Source organism: Miscanthus floridulus, chromosome 7, assembly GCF_019320115.1.
Source record: "Miscanthus floridulus cultivar M001 chromosome 7, ASM1932011v1, whole genome shotgun sequence".
In the NCBI taxonomy this organism is placed as follows: Eukaryota; Viridiplantae; Streptophyta; class Magnoliopsida; order Poales; family Poaceae; genus Miscanthus; species Miscanthus floridulus.
In genome coordinates, this window is record NC_089586.1 from 133,012,289 (window position 1) to 133,021,080 (window position 8,792).

The 8,792-nt window shown below is 38.9% G+C and overlaps 2 non-coding genes across 2 annotated transcripts; both read left to right on the forward strand.

The window, feature by feature from the left end:
* Positions 1-4,994: 4,994 nt before the first annotated feature.
* LOC136468212 (small nucleolar RNA R71) lies at positions 4,995-5,106 on the forward strand. The gene has a single exon (XR_010761745.1). It is a non-coding gene; the product is annotated as a small nucleolar RNA R71 (small nucleolar RNA).
* Positions 5,107-8,000: 2,894 nt separating this feature from the next.
* On the forward strand, positions 8,001-8,105 carry LOC136468207 (small nucleolar RNA R71). Its single transcript, XR_010761741.1, has one exon. It is a non-coding gene; the product is annotated as a small nucleolar RNA R71 (small nucleolar RNA).
* The last annotated feature ends 687 nt before the right edge of the window (positions 8,106-8,792 follow it).

The following is an 8,792-nucleotide window of genomic DNA, read 5'->3' on the forward strand; positions in this document are numbered from 1 at the left end:
CATCTGTTTGCGCAATTAATCATGTCGTGGTAGGTTTCTCCTCTCTCCAGATCCTGTTTTAATCCCTGGAAAATAATAATTCATAGAGTTGTGGAATTCTATCAGTTTAGTCCCTAAAACTTATGGTGAAGATAGTTCTAGGATGTTCTAGAGACTTCCCAAGTCATATTCCACCAAAAGATGTGATATCTTTCTCTCCAGAACTCCAAATATAGCAAGTGAGATGTCCGTTTTGATCGTCTCGACGAGCTCTTCGCAATGGTGCACTCTAATTCATCACTTGAAATACTTTTATATGGTGAAATATTGAATATCCTACAAAACAAGTGAAAATGCCTACACTCGTGGAACTCGTTAGAATCAAACCCTACAACTATGCTTTATAGATCAATTCTTATCAAATTAGGCAATAGTTGATGGTCTATGGTTGACATTAAGGAGCATCAACAAGTTCCCCCAAGCTTACCCTTTGCTAGTCCCTTAGCAAAGCCTCTTTAGCATTGGATCAGGAGTTGCTACTATGCTTTCACACCTCAAAAGTACACATGCAGTTCAAACAAGAATTCTCCTCCGGATTAGAATCAATCATTCTAACTTTCAAACTTACTCGTATTACCTTCAACCATGGAGCTTCTTAGCCTTCACTTGTGTCTTGAGTAATTGAAAAGCAGAACGATCAAGTCAAGCACTATGTTTCAAGTCTTTGATCAACCTTTATTTTGGAGTTTTGCAAGGTTTTCAAAATAAAACTCAGAGTTTTCTTTGTATGATCCTCTCAAGTCTCTCATTTGTGGTATTTGTGGATCCTCACCAAGGCAACAATGGTAGTTTGCCTTCTCTCTCCTCTCAGAATATGTGGTATTTTTGGCATGAGGCAGAATAACATTGTGCCTTTTCTCTTCTCACCCTATAACTAATAAGCTTATGTGGAGTTCATAGGTGAAGAGACAAGCCTATACATACTTGCACAACATATATTGCAAAGTCAAACAATGGATCCAGAGAAACGAGGCATACAATCAAATCAAGATGTGCATGTGTGTGGACCTATATATGTGGAGTGGATATATGGTGGAAGTGGTATGAAAACATAGTGGAACTGGTGGAAAAGGTGAAAACATGGTTGAAACATGATGGAAACATAATTCTACTCTTGCTCCTTGGAAACATACCTCTCTTTTGGAACTTGGAAACACTTGCTAGAGATCATGGGACTATCTTTCTTTCTTTCTCTCTTTCTCTCTTTTTTTAGGCAGGCATCGAAGTATCCATTGTTTTAATATCTTGGACACTTGTCCATTTTTTCTCAATACTCTTTTCTTTCTTTTGCATAGCCACATGACTCTTTTCTGCAATAAACTGTTGAGAGATAAAAACAAGGACTTGGAGCATTTATAACTGGAACTATGGAGTGTATGGATATGTGGAAAATATTTTTGGTTGCTCACTCCTAGTGTAGGAGTAGAACATTTTTGGGTGGATCTAAATGGAAAACATATTGTTGCGTACTTCCTAGGGTAGAAGCAACATATTTGGGTGGAGTGTACATGATCCTGATTTTAACTGCATGACAAGTCTCTAAGGTATCAACAAAGTTTGACCACACTCAATGCATATACAAGCAGCAAATCTATAAGTGGACTTCCTAATCTATCAAGCATGTATATATGGCTGTGGTAGGAATTTAAGCTCTCATCATACAGGAACTCATCATGTAGCTATTTTAGGATTTCAAAAGATAAATCTCCAAAACTCTAGTATCACTTAGAACTAAGATAAATAGTAGCTCAGACCTTCTCATATCATACCTATCAACTACCTAGACTTAGATCAAGCATATGCCCCACAAGTATCAAGTTTAGAGCAAATTTCATGTCAAAATAATCTTATCTAAAACTCAGGAGAATTCAAGGCTGAAAACTAGGTACTTGAAAAGAATTACAGCAGAGCAACTATTCATCATTTCCATGCATACAGGATTATCTTAAAGAGCTCATTTATTCTAAGGCAGTAAAGCAACTTTGCACACTCCCTCTTTTTTTATTACCTAAACATCTTTAAGCAAAACCACACTAGCTAATATTTATATGTTCTAACAAGCAAACTTTTTATTTTGGTTTCTTAGTTATGTCTCTTTTTATTTCTTTTTTATAATAACTAATATAGATAAATCACACGAAAGGAAAGAAATACTTATCTAGATACATAGGGGATGCTTTTCCCCCAAGCTGGATGTTGACATAGTTGTTCAGTCTTGAATCTTTGATAGTGTAGATGCACTCCTCTTCTCTAGAGCTCTAAGGGTAGTGCTCTCGGAGTGGATGAAAACATCTATCTATGCTCCTTCAAATTCTGCTAAACTCAAATAGACAACAAAGCTCGTGGAATAGATTAAGCGTTAGTGATAAACCTTCTATGTCTCAATTGTCTAGAGCCTTCCAGAAATTGACAGAATCTCTCAATATTTTTGGATTTTCATTTTTATATGCAGATGAAAAATGCAAGAAATATATATATATATATATATATATATATATATATATATATATATATATATATATATATATATATATATATATTTATGCCTCCACAGTAAATAGCTGGAGCAAACTTACTTACATGGGGCTTCAAAGTTTTTTTTTAAATGCAAGAGATGATGTAATATAATATTTTTATTTTCTTTTTTTTCAATGCAAGATTATTAAAGATAGAAATGAATGATTATATAAATGATTAAGAACTAAGGGTGGCTCCAGAAATAACTATGATTAAGTAAATATGCTAGAATAAAATTATCTAATGCAAAAAAAATATGCAAATAACTACCGATTTTACCTTTCGATGAAGGTTCGGAGATTTAGGTTCGTCGAACCGGACCACTTGCCCTTACACCTTTTCTTGTGTTGATGTGTCCGGCGTTGTCTCTTTCTTCTTCCACACCTTCTTGGACTGAGGACTCTCTTTCTGTGGTTCATTTTTCTGAGCTTCTTCCTCTTTGCAATATGTAGTGACAGGTGTGTTTTCTGTTGGTGGTGTAACTTTTTCTTCAAGGGGTCTTTCATTTTTCTCTAATTCATCGCCCCAACGATCTTCATATCTAGACACTTCTCCTGGATAGTCTGCCCATCCATCTTTAGTGATTTGCTTCTTTTGGCGCTGAGAGCGATGTCTCCTTGACATGTTCTTCTTAGGTTTCTCATAGGTGGTATAGCTATTGAAGTAACAGCACACCTTCTCTGCAGGAAATTGGAAATGGATCTGTCCTGATTTCATGTAGATGATTGCACTAGTGGTGTTGAGGAACGATCTTCCTAAGATGAGGTGGACATCATCTTCATCTCCCATGTCTAAAATCATGAAGTCGGTTGGAACATAGTGATCTCGGATATTGACCATGATGTCTTTTGCAATTCCCTCAGGAAATAGGAATGATTGGTCCTGCTAGTTGTATGCGTACATATGTCTGATGTAAAGGTCTATTACCATATAAATGCTTATATGTTACCGTAGACATTATGTTGACACTTGAGCCGATATCGCAGAACATCTTGTAGAAGGTACTTCCCTCGATCTTGCAATCAATGGTTGGTACTCCTAAATCATCCTTCTTGGTGAGATATGGTGATGACAGAAGGTGGTCATACTCTGACTCAATAGTGTTGACCATCCACACTAGATCTTCTCTTTGTTGCATAGCTTTGTTCCTCCTTCGGTTGTTGTTCTTCTTCTTCGGAGCAGCAGTTGGATCGGCATAGATGTACGGTGTTTGAGGATGGACAGGAGCCTTGAGTGTACGCTTCTTGAAACTGAATCTCTCCTTCCTATCATTGATTGTGAAATAGATCTTGGCACTATCCGCGTAGATGATGGCTTTGGCTGTGCTTAAGAATGGTTGTCCCAAGATGATGGGTGCTCTTTCATCTCCTCCTGTTTCCACAACCACAAAGTCTACCGGTACACCTGAGTGTCCAACTCGAACGTAGACATCTTCAAGAATTCCCTTGGGGTAGCACAGTATCTGATCTGCAAGCTGCAAACACATAGTTGAATACAATAAAGGTTCACCATGAATTTTCTCATAAATTACCCGTGGCATGATGTTGACACTTGCTCCAAGGTCACAGACAGCTTCTTCAAAAGTGTAAGCTCCAATGGCGATAGGGATAATAGGTCTCCCTAGACCACCTTTCTTCTTTGGTAGGGAATCATCCTCCCATGCTCTTGATGGCACGGTGAAGAAATGTCCTGCATTATAAATGTCTAAAAGATTCGCAGTTTCTAAATCTTCCGGCTTCCCCAGAATCTTACCTTTCTCGATCATAGGAACCGAAGCTGCTAACTAAGATATTTGTGATTCTATCATCTTATTAAAGCTATGTTGATTCTTTATCAAAGAAGTAAAGCTATCCATTCTACTATTAATGGTTTCTAAAATTTTATCATTGGAAGCTAAATTTCTGGACATGTTCTCAATAACTTTATTTTGATTAATAATCATTTCTCTCAAGGGTGGTTGGTTAAAGTTATTACCTTGGTAGTTACCTGAGTAATTAGGCCCTTGTTACTGACTCCATCCTTGATTCTGTTCAGGACGATAATTGGTATTGTTGTTGATGAAGTTCACATCCTCTTGTATTTCAGGGTAGTTACTCCCTGAGTGGCCAGTGCCTCCACACTCCTCACAGGTCATGCGAGAATCGTGAATGAGCTTGACTTCTTTCTTCTCATTATCTCGTTCTTCAAACTTCTTCATGAGCAGGTCCAATTTAGCAGACAACATGTCTACCTCTTTGAGTTGATGCATTCCTCCTCCTCTCTTGCGTGGTTGAGTGCGTTCTTCATTCCATCCCTGGTTGGAAGCCATCTTCTCCACAAGAGCGGTTGCATTATGAATAGTGAGTGATAAGAACGATGCTCCAGCAGCTGCATCCATATTTTCAAGGGTACTGGTAGTGAGCCCGTGGTAAAAAGTCTGCATTAGTATCCAATCCTCCATCCCATGGTGATGACATTCTGATATGTAATCTTGGAAGTGTTCCTATGCCTCAGGGACAGATTCATCATAATATTGCTGCTGAAAACTTGAGATTTTAGCACATAGAGCATTGGTCTTGCCTACTAGAAAGAACTTTACCAGGAAAGCAGTGGAGCAGATATCCCATGTAGTGTTTTTATCCTTATTGGCATAGAACCATTGCTTTCGCCTTTCCCAAGAGTGAGAATGGGAACAGACGGAGTAATATGGCATCCTTGGAAACTCCCCTGATAGTAAAAGTACTACAAATCTCTAGAAAGTGTTGGAGATGTGCACTCACATCTTCATGTGCTTTCCCACAAAACTGATTGGCTTGCACTTAGTTGATCAAAGCTGGCTTGAGCTCAAATCCATTCTCTCCCACTTTGACTGTTGGTCTAGTATGGATGTTGGCAGTGGTTGGAGTAGAGAATTCATGGAGGGTTTTGCCTACCATGACTTCAAACACTGGTGTTAAACTTCTTCTTACTTGAGTATCTTCTGACACAGAGGGTGAAACCTTCTTGAGCTTGGATTTAGCCTTCGTAAGTAAAGCTTCTAGATTGTCAACAAAGTTGTCTGGAAGATTTCACATTCATTACCCTTGCATAAGACACAAAAGTAGACAAAGCCAGGATAAGCCTGTTTGAACAAAAGGATCAATAGTTTATCTCAAATATCACTGTGTAAAAGTTATTCCTAGATATATAATTCTAGCAACCATATTTCATTCCATTCCCCGGCAACGGCGCTAGAAATGCTTGTTGGCATCTCTTAGCATCGCTTAAGTTAAGTTGTCATCCCTAACACGACACTAGAGATGTGGTTGTACTTATGATCCTAACACTTACACATAAAATATAAAATAAAGGTTATCCGCAAGCGCACAGATAAAATACACCCGTTGTAGCATTTCACCTAGGAATGTTCTAGGTATCGTTATTTATACTTTACCATTGGGAATGGACATGAAATATAAAGAATATAGGCTATAACTTTTACACACACATGTGATAAAAGAATAACTAGATCACTACCTTTACTCAAGATAGGGATTCAATCATATGATAAAGATAATAATAAGATAAATAATACTAGAATATCCTATAAAGGTCCTAAGAGCTTTTCCACCTATAGCACTAGTGCTGATTAGAATGAGAGATTAGAGAATGATTCCTAGTTATCCTAATTACAAGTCATGGTATATATTGATTAGTGCAATTACATCTAGCAGTCATTGTATCAACTATATTATATTCTAAACACAAGAGAATTTCTAAGGAGGATTAAAATCAGAGTTTAATACAACCTTGAAATGGGGTGGTCTTGCTTGGCCTATAGATGGGGAGTGGGCTACAGATGACTCAACGGGACTGTCACTCCCGCGATCTACCACTTGGTGTCCCGGAATATAGGGTGCATTCACAGGTAAACAATGTATAAACACCTCGCTTACACACAGTCGACCACTCACCCTCTGATCACAAGGATGAGCGCTATACGAACATGTGATTGAATATAAATATAATCTAACTATGCTAGATGTATAATCAAAGTAGACGATGAACATTATAACTATGAATATATAATCAATTAAGATCAAAGTCATATCAAGTAGAACAATATATGATCAACTAGAAGAACAATAAGAACTAGAACAAGAACACGATGAACTAGATGAACTAGACGATGAACAAGATGAACTAGACGAACAAATAGACAAATAGATCAATAATGTTGATACAAGAGAGAAGTATAAGGCTTTACCGAGCCTCCTCGCGACATGAACCGGAATCCAAGCGTTGCTTGCCTCCTCTAATTCTATTCTATCTAGCTATGCCCTAGGTTTGGTGGAGCTCTAAGGTTATCCTTTCGAGGGACACCTCTAAGTACAATGATTATGATTGAGATTGAATCATCCTTCAGGGGGGTCTAGGTCTGGTTATATAGTCCGGCGAGGTGAACCGCAGCCCTCGGATCAAACCGACTTGGATAGATGGTGGATTCATGGAGTAGAGTCCTGTTGTAACACGTTGCACGAAGGAGAACTGGGATCAGGCTCCCTGATGGGCCTGACCGGCCTGGGGGTGGGGCCAGCCAGCCCCACCTAGCAGCCCCTAGGTGTCCACTTCGCTCTGGTGTCTTCTGGAACTTTCTACGTCCTTCTAGTGTCGAGGTCTCGTCCGTTTGCGCAATTAATCGTGTCGTGGTAGGTTTCTCCTCTCTCTCCAGATCCTGTTTTAATCCCTGGAAAATACTAATTCATAGAGCTATGGAATTATGTTAGTTTAGTCCCTAAAACTTATAGTGAAGATAGTTCTAGGATGTTCTAGAGACTTCCCAAGTCATATTCCACCAAAAGATGTGATATCTTTCTCTCCGAAACTCCAAATATAGCAAGTGAGATGTCCGTTTCGATCGTCTCGACGAGCTCTTCACAATGGTACACTCTAATTCATCACTTGAAATACTTTTATATGGTGAAATATTGAATATCCTGCAAAACAAGTGAAAATGCCTACACTCGTGGAACTCGTTAGAATCAAACCCTACAACTATGCTTTATAGATCAATTCTTATCAAATCAGGCATTAGTTGATGGTCTATGGTTGACATTAAGGAGCATCAACATTTAGCATCCCTCTTGGGCAACTAATTGCACTATGTTTATTATCTCCACATGATTCACAGGGTGTATTTGCATTTGCATAATGTTCTATAGCGGCACGATCTCTTTTCCAATTCGCTCTATCTTCTAACTTTTGCAAAAGACAATCCATAGACAATGAATTTATGGTAGAGATACTAGAGATACCTTTTAGATGTTCGTCGGTCCATCCTTGGTTTTCCGCCATTTTCTCGATCAATCTCCTTTGCTTGATCTACCTTAAGGGAGAAGAACACTCCACCCGCGACAGCATCGAGGTGTTGTCGAGACTCCATGTTGAGTCCATGGTAGAAGCTTTGGATCAACAGCCAATCTTCCACGCCATGGTGAGGATATGCTTGAATGTATTCTTGCATATGCTCCCATTCTTTAGGTACGGTTTCTCAAATTTCCTATCGGAAGTTAGAAATATTGCTACAGAATAGATTGGTCTTACCAACAGGGAAGAACTTAGCGAGGAAGGCATTCGAGCACTTCTCCCAAGTGTTCATCGATCCCACATAGGTGTAGAACCATTGTTTTGCCTTCTCAAGTAATGAGAATGGAAAAAGTCGAAGACGGATTTTGTCCTGGGGGACTCTTGGCATAGAAATGGTGTTGCATATCTTCAGAAAATTCTAGAGGTGAGCATTGGCATCCTCGAAAGGTTTGCCAAAGAATGCAATTGCTTGCACTAGTGTGATCAATGCAGGTTTAAGCTCAAAAGCTCTACTTCCACTACTAGCACTAGGCATGGTTGCTATGTTGGAGGTAGATGGAGTAGAATAATCGTAGATAGTTCTTGAAGATGTTGATGAGCTAGCTAAATTTGAGGTACTAGGTTGATCAGGACTTATCGGCTGGTGGGTCTTTTGGACTCGGTTCTCTAGAAGAAGAGGAAAGACGAGACTCTTCGGATCGGTCTCGGTGGAGTAAGATTAGCTCTTGCTCTCCTAAGGATCAACTCAGGGTCGTCTCAGAAATCTTCAAGTAGATTGAATCCACCCATACTAGAAGTCTAATTCAACAGTCACACAACAAAAAGAACATGTATAATCCGGCTAAAAGAACAGGGGTTTGTTCCTTAGCAAAGATTCACTAGAAAACGTCTAGGCCAATTGCTTCCCCAGC